A 19833-nucleotide genomic window follows, 5' to 3' on the forward strand; every position below is an offset into this window, starting at 1 on the left:
GCAAAGCTACACAAGGGTTATCTGCGTTAGCCGTCCCTAATTTAGCAGCGTAAGACTAGATGAAAGGCAACTAGTCATCACCACCCACCGCCAATTCTTGAACTACCCTTTTACCAACGAATAGTGGGATCGACCGCACATTATAACGCCCCACGGCTGAAAGGACGAGCATGTTTGGTGTGACGGGGATTCAAACCCGCGACCCTTGGATTACAAGTCGAGTGATTAACCACATGGCCACGCCGGGCTCTTTTGGAAAAGAAGCAGAACAAAAAGATGTAATGGTTATACAGCTACCGCAGTAAATTCAGTTTTCGAAAAAAAAACACCATTAGGGCATTCAGCCTAAGAAGAAATCTTAACCCCCTGGCCATGCCGGTCCGAATAACTATAGAAGAAATCTTAACCACTGGCCATGACGGACCGAATAGCTATCGAAGAAATTTCAAGTAGTAGAACTATTTGCCTTTGAAATTCTTAGCATTCAATCTATATTTATTTCCTTCCAATACGCATATATGTATTTACACATAAGATTGTTAAAATGAAAATTTACATCAAAGAAATATTCAAGCAGTAATACAAAAAACATCGAAAATTTACTTCAGTATTAGTAAACTTAAATATTATGTAATAAACATAGAACATTTTTCTTCATTATTAGTGTTCTTAACTATTATGTAACAAATATCGAACATTTTTCTTCAGTATTAGTAGACTTAAATACTATGTAGCAAAGCTAACCAAGGTAGAGTTAGAGTTGTTAGATGTAAAAAGCTAGCCATAATTCCCAAATGTAATACCCTAAATTATAGCTAAAGTATGCCGTTTTTGTAGAGGAAAATAAATCAAAACCTACAAGCACAGAAAATAATGAATATTACTTTGTGAAACAATAAAAAGTATTATTAATAATTATATAAGCAACTTACATTAGTTAACAGTTGTTTTAAAGTTTCATCTTAATAAAACATTTTTACAAGATTAATATTACAGTGTTTTCTCTCTTAAGAATTTAAATATCTTTGTGTATTGAAATGATAGGTTTAGGTTATGCTTGTATGTGTAAACTTAGGGTAATGTGAAGAAAAATAACATTGTAAAACTCATTTCAATTGTAAAGAAATATCGTTCTCTGAAAATATATCGGGCGTAGCTTTAGCATACAAGTTTAAAGACGTGATACCGCTGAATACATTCTGCTCTTTCAGCTGTGGAAGAGTGACAGTAGTGACAGTCAATTTCGTTATTCGGTTTAGAAAAGAACTGTATGACGCTCATTTGGCGGAGGGTGTCGTTAGCTCGCTGCATTTTCTGTGTTCAGTAGTTCAATTTTAGGTATGGCAATATCTAAACCCTAGGGTAATTTGACCTGATCTTTTATCTCCTTACGCCAAATTTACCATTCAGATTGAAGCTTCAAACTTATCTAGACACAATTTTAAATTATTCATGCAAATGAAAACGCTAATTCCGTGTTTAAAACCTCAGGAGCAGATTGTTCCAATTTCAAGAAGTATATTAATGTTTAGATAAAAAAAACTATGCCTAATTATGTTACAAACCAAAAGGAGAAAAAGTATTTTTCCTCCTCAAGTCATAAAACACGGAATACTGTGCAACTTTTACACCATTATGAATCAGTGTTTTGAAAGTACACCACTGTAAGTCAATATAAGCACAAGCTACTGCGGCTGAGAAACACGTCATGAAGAGTCACAGAAATGTTAAACTTTTTATTGAAGATGTTACTGGTATATACTGGGAAGAGTTCAATAACAGTAATTTATTGACATTAGGAGGCACTGTCAATGGTTGATATGATCATTGTACAACACGCTATGTGGCTGCTAGATAATAAATTGTTTCGTAATATGTAGGTTTTCTCTTTCATTTGATGTTTCACTTTATAAGCAATTCGAGAGAAATAAGCTTGTTACGTACATGCTATTTTAGGTTTTCAGTAGAATCTAAGAAGCAACATTAGTTCATTTGTAGCTAACGACTAGAAATAAATATATCTCTATGAAACCTATGGTTTGTAAGTATATATAATTCTGTTGGCCTTTTAAACAGTGGGCTGATGTTTTCTTCTGACTTACTTGCACCACATTTTAAAGTTTAGGAACGTCACTAGTTTTGCAACATAATATTTTATGTATTAGTTTGAATAATAACTATATATTTACTCCAATTTACTTTCTTATCTAATGTAATAATATCTGAAGATCTTTGAAGCCTCTCAAACATTCAACTGAAAAACTTCGTAAGTTTACAGTTAGCAAAGCTAGAATGGTGTACGTTAAAGTTATTGGAGTACATTTAATGTAAGTAATTATTTATATGTTACTAACTTATAATAAATTTATAGTTGACAGTACTTAGAAAGATGCACATTAAAGTTGTTATTTTTTCGTAAGTTCAAGTTTAATATATTTTACAACATGGAAACGTTAACTAAATTCTAATTTGTATTCACTAACGGGCACGACATGGCCAAGTGGTTAAGGCACTCGATTTGTAATGTGAGGGTCGTGGGTTCGAAACACGTCACACCAAACTTGCTCGCCCTTTCAATCGTGGGGACCTTATAATATGACGGTCAATTCTACTATTCGTTGGTAAAGGAGTAGCCCAGGAGTTAGTGATGGGAGGTGATGACTAGCTGTCTTCCCTCTAGTCTTACAATGCTAAGCCAGGGACGGCTAGCACAGATAGCCCTCGAGTAGCTTTGTGCGAAATTCAAAACAAACCAAACTGTTGAAGTTGAAAGTATTATTATAAAACATCATCAGTCAAATATGCAAAAAAATTGCCTTCGGTTACAATAGAAAAACATCTTATTAAAAAGAAGTAATCAAATTGTGTATATCTTTCGATAGGGTTATTGTGAATATAAAAGTAAGGATTAACTAAATACTTAAGTTTAAGGAAAAATATTTTATTGTATCAATTTAGTTTAAAACATAATATAACATTCAGCATTCAGAAACACAGAGTAAATACAAACAAAAATAAAGTTATACTTAACACTCGCCCAATACAGTTGAGATAATCATAATAAGCTAAGGTTTTTTTTATTTGTTTGTCTGTAAATTAAAATCATCCTTGTCCGCGAAAGCTTCATCTTCCGTTTATAAAACCTATGCAGACTATGATCTATGAATTTTATGGTCAGAATCAAAAGATAATACAACTGTGATAATTATGAGATCTGGTACGCGATTACGACATGTTAGTTAGATTAGGAACGACGTTATCTATATATACATATAATAACCAAATGTCTATCTGTCACGCTTTATATCTCGTGAACGGTTAATCGTAAAAAAACTAGATAACAAAATGCTCATTTTCAATAGTACATTGCAGAAAAATTATTCAGCTTTTACAATTTTGAAAGTTTCATATCGATATCAATAATGTTTCATTACTTAAGTGAGCCTATCTATATTTTATGGGCTACAATAATCGGTAATTCGATTTGACTGTGTTTCCTAGAGCTCATCTATGGCTCTAAAATTCAGAAAACGTTTTAATGGCAAAGGGGCATGAACCATAAACCAGTGAATTTACAGTTCAATCACTCTATCCAGTAGGCCACTTCCGTCGCAGATAATATAATTGCATTTCAAAAATTACTCTAAGCCTTGTAAACTTTGCATGATAAGTTTCAACATTCGTATTTTATTCAATACATTAGAACTAAAGTTTACAATATATAAACAATGTTCAATGGCTGCAACATACTGAACGTTATTGAATATTTATAACACTTTCTAAGAACGATTTTCTTCGTCTAGTGCTGCCCTTGAAACCAAACTTCTTTGTCATACGTTGTGCTTCATCTGATGTCCATGATAACATAATTTCTATTATAACAAACTTTAGTGGAGGACAGAGAAGATAATTTCCAACCACACATCTTATTAATATTTCTACAGACCCATTAAGGTACGTAGTCTTCGATTTCCAAGCCCACAATCACAAAGATCCATGGCGTCTGCGCTGGAGATCTAATGGACTTATTGTGATTCTTGATTCTGCATCTGTCTTTCTCATTGTTAATTTACAGGTAATGGTAGAAACCCGTAAATATTCGGTTTGTGAGCCTTCTCAACTAGTACTATTTCTTCTGTATCTTGTTAACCGCACCGAGATATATGCTCAGCTTCCTGACTACAGTTTATTGGATCAAAAAGTGTTATTTTTCTTATCCACATCCTTTACTTTGTGAATGAGTGTTTTACTTCGGATTGGTTTGGAATGCTTTTTTTAAGTCTAATATAAAAACAATAATACAATTTATAGCCATGGTTATTACAAATAATGATCTATATACAAAAGTTTTACAAGCTTACAAACAATACTGAATTTTCTATCTGATCCAAATCTTCTTTGATACCCTAACGAGGATTTGCGAAGAGTTAATTAACTTTCAGTTGAAATCAGTACACTTCACTTAACTGGAAGTTAGTTAGCTCTTCCCTGATCACGCGTTAGTTTTTTACATGTGAAGTTGTATATTGTCTTCGTAAAATACTAACGTTTAATGTGAATCTACTGAAGTTAAATGCTTTGTAATTTTCGAAATCTATAAACGTTCCTGGTGAAGTATCTGTAGCTTTCCTATTAATAAGTGTTAATCACCATTACAGTTTCTCAGATTTATTGTATACTAACTGCAGCGAACCATTAGTTAGTTTCATTCATAAGCGTGAAGAGAGTTTGTAGAAATTTCAGCCTGCACAACAATACTGACAATACACTAGTGTTTACGTACAACATATATTGTTTATTCTTACACTCGATAATCTTTTATAATTTTAGTGAATAGGCGGAAATTTCACAATACAGGTTTAACAGCATAAGTATTTCTAAATTTATATTTAACTGAAACAAACATCGATATTAAAATACATATATAAGGTAAAGAACTGGTTGTATACCTATTTATATAGGTGCTCTACACACCCGTGTTACTACAGATGACAAAAGCAGTGACATGCCAGTGCATTAGAGTTTGTTACTTGCTCTTATAAATCAGCTAATGACAGCTTCAAATAGATAAGTCGAAAGAAAACTTGTTCAAGAAACTCTTTTTCAATTAAGTAAAGTATTTTAGATTTTAAAATTATTCAGAAACAGTTTTTCTATAAATCGTTCACAACCATGCAAAGTAAGTCTTATCTCATATCCTAAAGTTATTCATAAACACTTCATCAAACTTTTCACAATGAAACAAAGTGAGTCTTAGATGTTAAAGTTACTCAAAAGTTGCTTAAATGTCTCAGAATTAAACAGATCAAGAACATATTTTCAAGGGTTTCCTCTCATTTAAAAATAAAAATATTTACGGAAAATAATTATCAAAATTTTGCTTTCAAGATTAATTTGGAGTAAATCACGATTAAATTTCGTAAACAAGACTTGTAATTTAAGAGGCTACGAAGACCAAGCTAAATAAAGGATGCTGTGGACTAAGTAATGTATCTTGATCCGAACAAAGCCTTACGTTAAAGCAAACATGTGCAATATTATTTCTTCAACTGTCAACCTGCTTACATAAAAAGTTACATTAATTCATTTGTAGGTCTTTGAATGTAAAGTAAAATAAAAATAATGTGCAAATTGATAATAAGTATTGAGGGCAAATATTAAGTACAAAAATAAGACAAGATGTACATTTATAACTTTCTCCTTTGAACTTTTTCATAGAAAATAAAAAATAAAAAACAATTATACGTAAACTGATCAAAGAGTGAAAATATTGGAATCTATGATAAATATACCATGCACGACAGATAGAACGTTACTTCTAAACGTTCATATTAGTATGTTGTACTGGGCAAAAGTGTTAGAACAAGAGAATATTTTGTCATTCTTTCCATTTTATAGAGATAATTCTTCCATGGAGTTACAAAATTGAATTTAACACTATGATAATGCTTCACTGATCCCTGTTGACGAGTGAGTGAACCAGGGTAAGAATACTTATCATTATCTAGAATTCCCATATACTTGTACCAAGGGCATGTCATAAGAGTTCTGCTTAAATAAACATAATGATAAAATTTAGGATCTGAAATAACTGTCATGGTACCTCATGCAGTGTCTTAGTTGTACAGAAAGAAGCCTTGTTGGCTGCTAAGTCGATTTCTTTTATTATATACTGGTACCACATTCAAACCTTAATAAAAAACAGTTTTAACTCTATATATTAAGATTTTTGTCACGCCACGACCCAAAAAACGTGATAAAATATGACCACTGTCAGTAGAGCAGAGAGTTCACATGAAAACTTTATGTGATGCTGACTGGACTGTCCGACAAGTTGTGCAGATTTGAAATGCTCCCCAAACACTGTCAAGTACACCCTAGATCGTGAGACTGAGACAGATAAATTTTAAAATTGGAAAGGAGGAGGCAGAACACCTAAACTCAATGATACTAATGTTAAGTATCTTTGTTTATTCAGCCTTCGGGACAGAAGAAAGACTGTCACTGATCTCCAGCATGAGATAAACAACCATGTACCAAATAACAGAAACGTATTCAGATCCACAGTATCAAGAAGCGTCAACGAGAACAGAATATTTGGCAATTAAAACACCTCGACTTTAAAATATTATCATAAAATTGAAATTTGCTAAAAGTACAAACACTGGACTACTGGTGATTGAAAAAGGGTGTAATGGACGGATGAGCCCAAATTTGAAATATATGATTTAAAGCGTAGGTTGTACCTCGGATGGAAGAAAGGTGAAAAATACTTACCCCAATGCATAACATCTACTATGATGCACTGGGATGACAGCATGATGATTTGAGGGGTCAGGAAGTGACAGGAGATACTTGCGAAACAGATGGAATAATGAACCAGCACAAGTCCTATCATATACTGATCCGTCTTAATACAGCAATGATTTGTCCATTATTCTGTATAGAATTCTACTATCAAGAAGATTACGACCCAAAACACTCATCCAACCTACGAAGAAATTAATTGGCTAAGAAAGAAAATGTTTGAGCAGATCTTGGATTTGATTGATCAAAACTTGGCAAATCAAAAGTTACGTCCAAATAAACATTATGGGAATGTATTAAAGATATTTGGAGTATAATCCCAAATGATACTTTAATTAAATATGTTGCAACAATGCCTGAAATACTGTTTGTAGTTGTTAAAACAAAAGAAGGATACAAAATATTAACTGTTTACCGAACTCAAACACTTCAACTGAGTGTCTGCTGTACTAAATACAAAGATTAGTAAAATGTTGATGTTTCATCTGTGATTTACCTTCTATTATTCTTTGAAAGTAGCCTGGAGTCTAATTTTTGACTTTTTTAACACTTTTGCACAGTACTGAATAGAAATGTATGTATGTATCTCAAGATGGCTGCTATGAGTATTATTACTCATATTAAATAAGGTAGAAAGCAACGTTTCGACCTGAAGATGACCTAAGAACGTCGAAACGTTGTTTTCTATTTTATTTTGATAAAATGTTTTATACCCATACCAGTCATGTATCTAGAGATACATTTTTACTTCAAGTGAGTTTGTTGTCATTGCGTGAAAAATATGTAATCAAAGCAAGAATAAAGAATCGTACGTTACTTATGATAATGGAAATTAAACGGGATTTAATTTTATAAATAAGTAAAATATTTGAATGAAATCAAACCTGAAGAATGCATTTCAAGGTGCATGAATACAAAACCAGACCGAGTGCTGAACAAGATACAGTCTAACGTGGTAATATACCATATTGGTTTAATATTACAAAATACAATAAAAAAAGGGTTAAAGGTCTGTTTGCTAATTACCGTAATAGTATTGACAATTCTATCAAATTTACTTATGAAGTTCAAACAAATACATGTTTAACTTTTGGATGTTTTGGTGAGTAAAAATAAAGATAAAGTGGAAACTACTATTTATCGAAACATTCCTCTGTAATCATTCCGCCTCATCAAAAATCGTGTCACGCTAAATCTCAAAAAACTAACGTATTTTACTCCTATGTAGATAGAATACTAAAATTATGTTGTAAACCTATTTCTACTGCTACTTGTTTAATTGATGATTGTAACTCATTAATTAATTTTGATATTGTTGACAGAGCTGTCAAAAAGCTAAAAACAGAGATAAAATTATTAACTTAAAACCACTTGAAAAAGTTAGAAAAAGAGTGTTGGTTACTGTCATTTATACATGGTTTATCTTGATAGAAATGAAACAGTAAACAAATAAATGTTGTTGTTTTTTCCAAAATATAAAGCGATGAACAAAATTAGGTAAATTATTAATATAACTAGAGATAAAACTGACTTAAAGGAAAATTTTGGTTTATATATACGTAAAAATATCATGTAAATATGAATATATTTATCGGGGTCGAGTGATAAAGATCATTTACAGTTACAGCTAAAACTCAAAATCATCGTTGTCAAAGCTGCAAAAGGAAACAAACGTCTTAAGTCCGAAAAAGCACGCATTGAAGCCGAAAAAGAAATTGAGCTGAAAACAATGGAAATTAGACTCAACTTCAATCGACCAAGGAAAAAAGAGCTTTGAACGTAATTGACATGTTAAAATACCACATTTTGATGTAAAATAATTTGATCAAATATTTCCAATATTTGATGGATTCCCATCAGACTGAGTTATTTCGACATTCAAGTCAAAGTTAGTTTTATTGGGGATTATTCAACATCTACTAACAAGAAAAGTTTTATGAGGTTTTGGAAATGTTTGGTTATTACAGGAAGTTTTGTAAAAATTTTGCTGACATCACTGTATCCTTAACAAAGCTACTAAAAAAAATCAAAAGTGGTTTGAAACATGCCAATCTGCTTTTAAAAAGGTACACTTACCCTATATTGATTGCACCTGGTTTTGCTAAGCCTTTTGTGTTAGCTGTTGGTATTAGCGATTGTGATGCTGGTATTATTCTATTACAGTCAGACGACAGAGGTACTGAACACCCAAAATAATTATTACACTGGCTTTAGTGTTAGTTTTAGAACAGTTAAATGTGTGTATATATGAATCACAACAATCTATTGTCATTTACATGTCAAAGGGGTTAATAAAACTTGTGTAATTTTATTACCATAAGGTTATTTGTATTGACTGAATTATGTACTGTCGTTGTTACTGAAGTTTTATAATTATTTGAAAATGTATTATATTTAATGTATTGTTTGTAATGTATATATAAATAAAACGCCAATTTTTAATTCTCTACGAAGAGAGGTGTGACGTAGTTATTATTATATATATATTTTAATATCGATGTTTGTTATATAAAATTTTTATTTAGAAATATACATAACTTATACTGTTAAATCTGTATTGTAACATTCTTGCTTATTCAACAAAGTTGCAGAAGATTCTCTGATGTAAGAACCAACAATAAATGTTTGTGCGTAAACATTGTTATATCGTCTATATTGTTGCACAGTCAGAAATTTCTAGAAACTCTCCTCACGTCTATAATCGTAATCAATGTGACGCATCAAGAGACAGTTTATATTATTGTTTTGGTTGATATACAATAAATTTGAAAACTATAATTGTAATTAATGCTTATTAATTGGGAACTATAGATATCTGACCAGGAACATTTATACATTTCGAACATTACAAATAATTTCTCTTCACCAAGTTCACTTCGGACATTATTATTTTTACGAAGACATATAATCTCTATATAATAACTTCAACGGTGAAAACCTCGACGTGTGATCAGCAAAGACCGCAGAGCTAGCTAGCTATCTGTTAAGTAAATTGTACCTACATCAACTCGAAATTAACTCGTTCATTGTGAGCCCTTAATAAGACATCAAGGATGTTCCAGACAAGAAAGAAGACTCGATATAGTTTGTAAGTAAATTAATCACTATTTCTAATAACCATTACTGTGAATTGTATTATTGTCTATATATTAAAATATAGTTCTATTATTAAGGAAACTGTGTAACAGAGTTGCCTAAAAGTATCATAAATTAGATACATATAAGAATTTATTTAGCTTCAAAATCTAAATTATAATTTAGATTATTTGAAACTGTAATACACAACAGGCGCTGCACTTTATTTATTACTACTATAATGACACTTGTTTCAAGTTTTTGGTGATTTATGTTCATCATATTCCCTCGTTTTTTAATACCATTAAGTATAAGGATATATTTATTCTTGCCTTAGAAATTCTAAATCCGCGATATGAGTTAATCTTTATAACATAATAACATGAGTATGAGTATTTTGTGTCGGATTGTTACACACTATCTCTATTTTCAGTGGCATTACACTACTTATTTAACGCCAAACAATGTGAAAATATAGTTCTGATAAATTCGTTTCATTACCGCTTTATATCAAATTTGTTCATCTCATGACTTGTTGACTTGCGTATTCAAAAGTTGTTTTAATATAACTTACTCAACCCTGTGTAGTAATTGAATTAAATGTATAGTGACATCACAGATAAATCTACCATAACTACAGAATTTAATGTTTAAAGCAAAATACTGAAATTAATACTAGTGGCCTGAAATGAACTGTGTTTCCTTTGCACAAATACATCTACGTTACGAGGGGATAGTGATAAAAAAAAAGCAGAAACCTGTATATTATTATGAATTTGCATCCAAATCTTACAAGTTACACAGATTTTGCTTCACCGTTACGATAAATAAAAATATAGTAAAATTCAAACATTAACTAGTTTATTCTGAATTTATGCTAATAAATGTAATAACAGATTAATGAAAACGTATGTTTATTAGTTGTACGAAAAAATAAACTTTATTCATACAACATACATAGAAAATCGTTTGTTTTTATTTCCCTATAGCAGCTAGTTAAGATCTGTATCTTACTTACGACGTGCGATAATTTTGTTAACTTCATCGGCTTTTCACTTATCAAATCCTTTGTTTCTTCTAGCATTCAGTGTTGTACAGCTGTCAATACGTAACAACAACCCCTCGTAAGTGCATAATGACATGATAAACAGCTCTAAAATCTTAGTGAGGTAAGAATAAAAGAATCTTAGCAACAAATCGATTGCTACAATTTCCAACTAATTGGAGTTTCTTGTTAATTCTCTGTCAGGGGACAATCTTTTAGTAGCTAAAAGTGGTTCATGTCTACTACGTGGTAGATAATGGATTTTGTAAGTCGATAACTTGACAGATGCATCAGTTCTGTTAATAGATATACACATAGAAGAAGCGATAATTTAAACGACTGACTAGATTCGTCACTTAGAGACGAAAGTATTATCAACAGAATTAGTTTACTAAAAAGTTACCGCGTAACTATCTGTTTACTAACAAACCAAACACATACACACAAGGCAAATATTAAACCCATAAATTTATATTTTGCAGGCTGTCGTAACCGTACTTAACTGATGAATTAATGCATGCATTCCAGTCGCTATGAACTTTCGTTTGTTTACATTGTATGTACATAGATCAGATATATCAAATCAGCTACATTATTAACTTGATTAATGTTTCTTTCTTACTTATATATATATTGTTTTGATCAGAAGTTGGAGAATCATAATATTGATAATGCAATTATTTTTTATATATATCAGTTTGATTGAACGGACTTTAAGAACTCGGAAAAGCATATTAAGGAACAATATAATGTTTTAATTTTTCCACAGTAAGAACTGATACGGTAAATTAACTCTGGGTTTTATATGTTAACTTGCAATTGGCCAGTTTGATGACAATCTTGTTATTGACTGTACTTTTTTCTTGAGCTATAGTTACAAAAATCGGCTAAGATAAAGGTAAAAAACTATCTTAGATATCTGTATTCTCTGTATTCAGCTAAATTAGGATATTTTCTTTGCTATATCCTTTTGATATATTTATACGTTCCTTTAGTGAGGTATAAAGTAAAGAGATTTTTGTATATTATAATTCTTTAAAGGAGTTTTTTCTCTTGTGAACAGCAGTGCAGTCGAGTGCTTTATTTGACAAGAGTACACTACCGTGTCTTCTTGTCTAGCACAACGAACCGTTTTGTTTCAACAAGTGAAATACAATCCTATTTTTAGCTTGGCTGTTTTTCCTTTTTTGTTATTGTTGTTGCTTTCAGGCTCACAGCAAGTCCACCAATTAGAATTTAGTTAAAGCTAGACTAAAATAGAAGACAAAAGGAAAGATTTTTGTTTTCTGTTCTTGAAAATGTTGAGAAAGTAAACTATAACATAAATATCAAACATTATAACTTTAGTGGTCCTCGAGGATTTTTGTCATCAATAATCGTCTCTTCGTTTTCAAAGCCAGAAACGATGTTTGAAGGACTTGTATTGATGGTTATTATTTTTTCAAAAACAGTTTTTTTTTAAATAAGAACTTAGCAATCAATTTTGCAAGGTAATTTACAGTAAATATTGATGAAATCAACTGGAAATTAATATCTAAATCATACATTTATCAAAAGGTCCCTACTCTGTGTTCTATTCATTCAGAAAACTTGGGTCTTTGTTGTGGTTGTTAATAGATTTATCTGTTATTTCAGTGATGCTTAAGCTAAAGATAATTTTTGTACATTTTATCCAACAAAAACAAAATTTATTTTTAATTATTTTATTTCTTTATATGAACTTTACAACTACATATTATTCATAGTAGAATAATTCCCTGTTCTGATACTGTGAATATTTGTAAAGATGAGAACCAAAACTACCATTAACTTGACTGACGATGAAGTCTGTGGCCGAATCTTTTTCTTTCAGGTTTATAGCAAATGTATTTGTTAGAATTATCCTGGTGAACAAATAATTTAATTAATCAATTACTTTAGCCTTTCGTTTCACATCTTCCACAACAATATTGAAGGATATTCTTCATTTTAGCCATTAAAGGAACACATCGCGTTACGATAGCGATTTATAAAAAGAAGGCATTTTTTTCAAATTTGTTTTATTTCTTCCAGTTTGATCCAATACGTACAATTCTCATATTTCTTAGAGCCTGCTAATCCAGGTTCCTAAAATGGATAAATTGTCTTGCAAGCCTACAATGCCTGTCCTTAACTTTTGATGAATCTTGTAATCGTCTTTACTGATTACAGTTTGTTTTGAAAACATAAGTAAGCCATTTTATTATCAAATATTTCACCACTACTACGGTCCAGTTTCTTTTTTTTTTTACACATTGCTCTTATTTTTAACTTGATAATCTTATAATAAAATAAATTTCGTCAGACTTTATGTTCTGGTTAAAATTTTACATATATTTATTTACATTATATGTACCACGTGTAACGTTATACGGTTATTTTAACACCTACCTGTGTTTTAGTTTGATGAATGCGAGGTATAGTGTTGATTGTGTATTGCGCAAGTCTCTCCTGTTCTCTAAATGTGTAAAAGATTCTCGAGAGCAAGAATCAACAAAATGTGGTTTACGTGTTTTTGAAAAATGTTGAACGCTTAAGAATCTCGCGTGAGTATTTAAAAGCAAGACATTGAAAAACGCCGAGAGACAGTTATTATTATTTATTAGCTATAGGCAGTATACTATAAGTCTCGAAAGCTATAATTGTGATTAACGCTTATTAATCGAAAAACTACAGAAATTGAACAAGGACATTTGCAAATTTCGAACATTACAAACCATTTAACTTCAGTGAATTACTTCGGACGTTATTATTTCTACAAGGACAATAAATATCTTCGTCGGAAGAAAGTCACTTTGTAACCGGTGTGAGGCCAGCCAAGAGGGCATAGTGCTAGCTGAAGCAAAGTGTAACAATATCAATTCAGAATTAATATGCTCGTCGTGGACCTGGATCGGCGATAAAATATTCAGTTATAGACTGGATATAAGAATTAGTATTATCTGTATGTTTGTAAAGCTCTTGTAAATAAACAAATATTTGTAATAATCGTTAATATGAAATATATTGTTATTTATATATTAAAATAATTGTGTTAGGAAGAGAAAATTCTGTGTATCAGTCTTGTTGGCAAATATCATAAATTTGATACATATTGATATTCGCTTTCTTCTTTTATTGGGATTTAGGTTTAAAGACCCACGAGGGTCAAATGCATTGATCCCTTCCTACCTCCGGCTTCTGATGAATGTGGCCTGGCATGGCCAGGTGGTTAAGGCACTCGTAATCGAAGGTTACGGGATCGAATCCCCGTCACACAAAATGTGCGATCAATTCCACCATTCGTTGGTAAAAGAATAGCCCAAGTGTTAGCGGTGGGTGGTGATGACTAGCTGCCTTCCTTCTAGTTTTAAACTGCTAAATTAGGAACGGCTAGCGCAGATAGCCCTCGTGTAGCTTTGCGCGAAATTCAAAACAAACCAAACCTGATGAATGTATTTGACAAATGCTATATGAGGTTCAGAGTAAATCGCACTAACTCGGCGCTCCTCTCAGGGCAATGTCCATGTGTCATTCACAGATACATTTGCGAGTAGATACAACTACTCTACTCTTTTGTTCGGATATATATTTCATAGTTCGAGAACAGTTCCAGAGTCCCTCACACTTTCAATAATTATAGTCTTAAATTAAGTATACTAAGACAAATACCCTAACAATATTGTTAATTTAAACTAAAACTAATGTGGAGTTTTTTGTCTTGTAATTAAGTGGCCTGTCTTTGATTTCTTATATAAATATATTCACTGGAGAAAAGCACTTAGGACTGTCAACTTCATGTATGCAGTATTTGTCAAGTTCGCATAATAAATCATTTTTTCTAAAATTTTCCTCAAAGTAATTTAGTGTGGTATGTAAGAGTCTATCTGTTACTGTTTTTGTGTTTGAATAATTATATATGAAATCGGAGGAAGTTGTTCTAAGGACTTTACATACGGTTGTGAGTTTTCTGTTGTTTATAGTTTAGTTTGTATTAGTTTCGGTGCTATCTTTGCCTATGCTGGGACTACATAGTCAATTACATGTTGTATATGTGTTTTGCAGTTTTATAATATGTTGTCAGCTGTTGCTCCACTGTTTATACCAGTTAGGCTCCAAGCATAGTTTGTTCTTTGTCTGATTTTTGTTCTGTTATTATTTGAGTGTTTACCCATGTTAGTTTCGAGTCATAAGTTAAGCCTAGAAATTTAGCGAATGTCGCAGTCTGAAGGAGTATTCCGTTCATATATAATTCTGGTTGTTCTTTTTTATGTTTTGTTAATTTGGTAAAACCACTAATTGGTTTTCTGATGTGTTGATACTAATTCTATATTTTTGGCAGTATTCACTTATTCTGTTTAATTGGGGTTGTAAATTTATAGTTGCTATAGATGGTGTGGGGATACTTTCCAGACTGCTACGTAAACCCTCTGAGCTAGATAAAAAGAGTTAGTTTAGTGTGTAGACTAGCCAGCAATAGCTCAATTTCCATTATTCGGGACCGGAGACCGTTGTGCCGTACAGTGTTGAAAGCTTCTCAATGTCAAGAAAACATGCGACAGCGCATTACCTTTTATTAAAACTACCTACTAAGGATTCAGTTAGTCTAACTAAGAGATCGGTTGTTTGTCTGAATTTTCTGAGTACGTTTTGTACTTCAGGTAATTTTGATGTTATCTTCAGAAGTGTGAAGAGCCTATTGCTGATTATTCGTTAGATAATTTTGTCTGTACAGCTAGTCAGACTGATTGGACAGTAGCTATTTCGTTTATTTGTTAGTTTTCCTACTTTATGGAACATTAATACATTTGCATGCTTCCAAAAAGATTGGATATATCCAGAATTTAGGGATAAGTTGGAGATTACTGTTAGATGTTCAAATAATTTCGGAGTGCTTTTTTTTTAAGAGGACAGCTCCTACGCCATCTTTTCTGTAGCTGTGATTGCTTTCCTGAGTTCTTGCTTAGTTAGTTCCTTTATTAACATCTTAGTTGTGTAGTCGTTTGCTATGTTACTGTTTGTATCGTTTGTGTTAGCTGGGATATCGAAAGTCACTTAACTTCTAAATTAAAATTAAAATTCCCTGTAATTTGAAATCGTAATATGTAATATACGTAAAATAAAAATCGGAGACTCGTTCGGGATAAATTATAATACGTAACACGTATCTTTCATTTAATTTAGATAATACTCATTTTTCAGTGTAAAAAAACACTAACATTCAGAAATTCCAAACAAACACTATAGTGTTCGCAAATGTTTATACTGTGAGTCCGAATAAAGGCCAACAACATACTTCGGTCACATATTCCTATAGTTCAAGAAGTCCATTGACTGAAAGTGAAATTCTTACAAACATATATAGCATAATAAGGATACTTCACGGAAGACGTTTGAAAGGTTCAGTCATCTTTATTTGAAACCTATACCCTAACTTTGTACCTCAGTAAAATATTAAAATATATATACAGCAGTATCAACATGTATTAAGAAATATTCATTCGTGTATAGTAATAAAACTCCCTTAATGATATAAATTTAATTAATTAAACAATAGTCTCAAAACCTCAAGTATGGTATGTATTTTGCAACATAGTCATTCCATTGTAATGATACTATTTGAAATTTCTATTTTTTAATGGTATTTGATTTGTTTTGAATTTCGCACAAAGCTACACGAGGGCTATTTACGCTGGTAGTTTCTAATTTAGCAGTGTAAGACTAGAGGGAAGGCAGCTAGTTATCACCATGTTTTGGCTACTCTTTTACTAACAAATAGTGGAATTGACCATCACCTTATAACGTCTTCACGGGTAAAAAGGCGAGCATGTTTGGTGTGACGGGGGTTCGACCCTCGGATTACGAATCAAGTGCCTTATCCACGTGGCCATGCCGAACCTTGAATGGTATTACTATACATTTTATCACATACATCTGCAATAATAATTTGATTATAGTTTTTTTTTCTATGTGTGATATTCTTTCATTCTCAACTTAAATAAAAGGATTTTAATTGTACAAATTCATTCTTTTTGTATCCGTAAAAAATTGATAATAACCTTAATAGTGTCGCTACTAATACCTCACAATATAGAATAAAGCAAAAGATTATGTACATTTGGTACAAATTATATTGTACGGTTGGTACTTAAGGAAACATTGCGATAACAATTTAGACCAGTTTAACTGTTGTTTATCTGTTTTTCCATTGTCACTACAACTGCAGCGGAAACTAAAAATTACGTATTTGTGGTTCTTACTCTAGATAGGCTGTTTTACTTTTTCCAAAATATTTTAAGATTTTGCTTTTTTTAGGGGGGAGGTTGAAAGAAATATTGATTTTATATTTTTTTACCAATCCTCCTGATTTTGTTGCGCAGATGGTGAGCAAACGGTGAGAACATGACAGTTACATGAAGAGATCTGTGACTGGTTCTTAAATTGCAATACGACGCCTCTTAGTGGCACAGTGGTATGTCTACAGATTCACACCGCTAAAATTCGGGTTTCGATATCCGTTGTGGGCAGAGCACAGATAGCCCATTATGTAGTTTAATTCTAATCAATCAAACAATGACGATTGTACAATGACCTGTTTAAAGCTACTAATCGTTTAAAAGGTTTTTTATGGTAAAACGGATTTCTTGTTTTAAACTTTAGTCATCGTATAGTTTCTTTGCTCTCATTTATAAATTGCTTATAATTTGGCGTTCTACTAAAAATGAATGATTTTATCTGTAGCGTCGTTACACATCAGTCATAATAAGAACTTATTTGTTTATTTTGTTGTTAAGTGCAAAGCTACACAGTGGACTAACTGTGTTGTAATCACTCACCTTGCATTAGCAAAACAATAAAACAAATTAACTAAGTACAGTAATTATATAAAAGTGTGTCCCAGAAGCCTGGGCCCATACAAAGGATAGACATTATATTCTTAAAGCTAAACAACACATTTCTAATATCACTTGTATATGTGTAATGAAAATAAGATACCCTGACGGTACAGTATACCAAGAATTAATATGTGTGTGGCTGTTAATGGAATGTAATTTGAATAATAAATAAATTAAGAATAAACTGTGTATTTTTCCCCATGGGTACAGACTTTTGGAACACCCGTTTATAGAAATATATATATATAGTAGTTTCCTTGAAATTGTTTCATCTTGGCGACATAAGCTATAATAAAACAAATACTGGGAAAACTGATTTTGTAAATGAAATTGGTTTCAGTCGCTTGTAGTGTAAAAAAAATCTTAATACCATTTCTACGGTGAAATATTCATTCGTAGTTTTCTAGCAAGTCTTACTTTAATAGAATCACACTTGATGGTTTTACAGCAACTCTGATGATAACATATCAACCGTAGTAGCGCAAAACATGTATATTCTAAATATGAAAGTTCCACTTTTCGTGTATAATAAATCCTCAGATGGTGTCGCTCCATCTTTTTATATTTCTTACGTATATCTGTCTATCTGTTACTGTTTAATTTTTCGTTCCAAGTTAAGCCACCATTAAAATCTGGCCGAATACTTTGTTGACATTAGTCTAATTTCTAAACATATTTATGAATTTGATATTATTTGTCATACAAAAGCTTGTCGTAAAATAATAATTACACTATTATTATAATATCAATGAACTCGTAAGATAAACTGGAGATCACGACAAGAAAACTTAGTTTTGATAGTTTGCCTTTTGCTATAAGGCAGAAAGTGGAAGAAGCACAAATTTAATGCTGATATAGTGTTATGTTCACACTTAATTAACTCGTGAAAGTAGATCTCATAATTTGAAAGGCAAATCTAAACGCATGGCATTACGTTATCACATGATTTCATGTCGTTATGATATACAACTTCAAGTACAGTAATTGATAAAATTACTACTGTATTTCTTTTGTTTGTTTGTTTTTAATTTCGCACAAAGCTATCTGCGCTAGCTGTCCCTAATTTATCGAGGTAAGACTAGAGGGAAGGCAGCTTTATTTCCAGCAAGACATTTCCTTCTTCTAGACTGAACAAGTTTTAATATTTCCTTCAAACGGTTACTATAGTTTAATGTGGGCCTTTATAAACAAACTACAGGAGAAGTCATCACCAGATGACGTGAACAGCAGTACATGTCGTACTTTATATATATATATATGTAAAAAACGGCTGGTATGGATAGAGAAAGCACTATGTAGAGGAGCGAACAACGTTTCGACCTTCTTCGGTCATCGGTCATCGTCAGGTTCACAAAGAAAGAAAGATGTAACTGACCGGTAGCTGACCACATGTTTGAAGGCGGTTGTGTAACTGAGTGTAGGAATATAGAGGGCGTGCTTAGATGTTGGATTATATTTATTAATATGGATATCAAGGTGTTCCTTTGTATTGGTTTATTTGGCCTTGAGTTGTTTTATAATAATGCTTCTTTAATTTTGCGTTTGTTTATGTTTGTTTCTTTATTTAGTATTTGGGTGTTTTCTATGGTTATGTTGTGTTTATTTGATTTGTAGTGTTCGAAAACGTGTGAACCTGACGATAACCGAAGAAGGTCGAAACGTTGTTCGCTCCTCTACATAGTGCTTTCTCTGCTCATACTAGCCATTTGATACATGCATAATTTTCTCTACAAGTGGATTTTCTCGTCATCACGGATATCGTATTTTCATGATCATATCTGGATAACGAGCTTTAAACCAATGATCTGGGGACGCTAGGTGATTATGATTTATGGATGATCTTCTCTAATATATGGGAAGATAAGGAAACTCTTCCTTCAACTTTCGATGTTCTTATAATTCTCTACTTTGAACAACGTGCGTTGAATCACTTATATATGAAGTCTATATGATATAAATTTATTTACTACGTTTTTTCTGCATGCAACAGTTATCCAAATATTTTGTTAAACT

The 19833-nt window shown here is 31.8% G+C and overlaps 2 protein-coding genes across 2 annotated transcripts in view; one reads left to right on the top strand and one right to left on the bottom strand.

Moving 5' to 3' along the window:
- The window catches only part of LOC143223204 (ribonuclease kappa-B-like), a 514553-nt gene that overhangs the window by 91998 nt on the left and 402722 nt on the right, over nucleotides 1–19833 (top strand). The window lies entirely within an intron of this gene.
- The window catches only part of LOC143223199 (cell adhesion molecule Dscam1-like), a 115643-nt gene that overhangs the window by 79959 nt on the left and 15851 nt on the right, over nucleotides 1–19833 (bottom strand). The window lies entirely within an intron of this gene.

Source organism: Tachypleus tridentatus, chromosome 8 (assembly GCF_004210375.1).
Source record: "Tachypleus tridentatus isolate NWPU-2018 chromosome 8, ASM421037v1, whole genome shotgun sequence".
In the NCBI taxonomy this organism is placed as follows: Eukaryota; Metazoa; Arthropoda; class Merostomata; order Xiphosura; family Limulidae; genus Tachypleus; species Tachypleus tridentatus.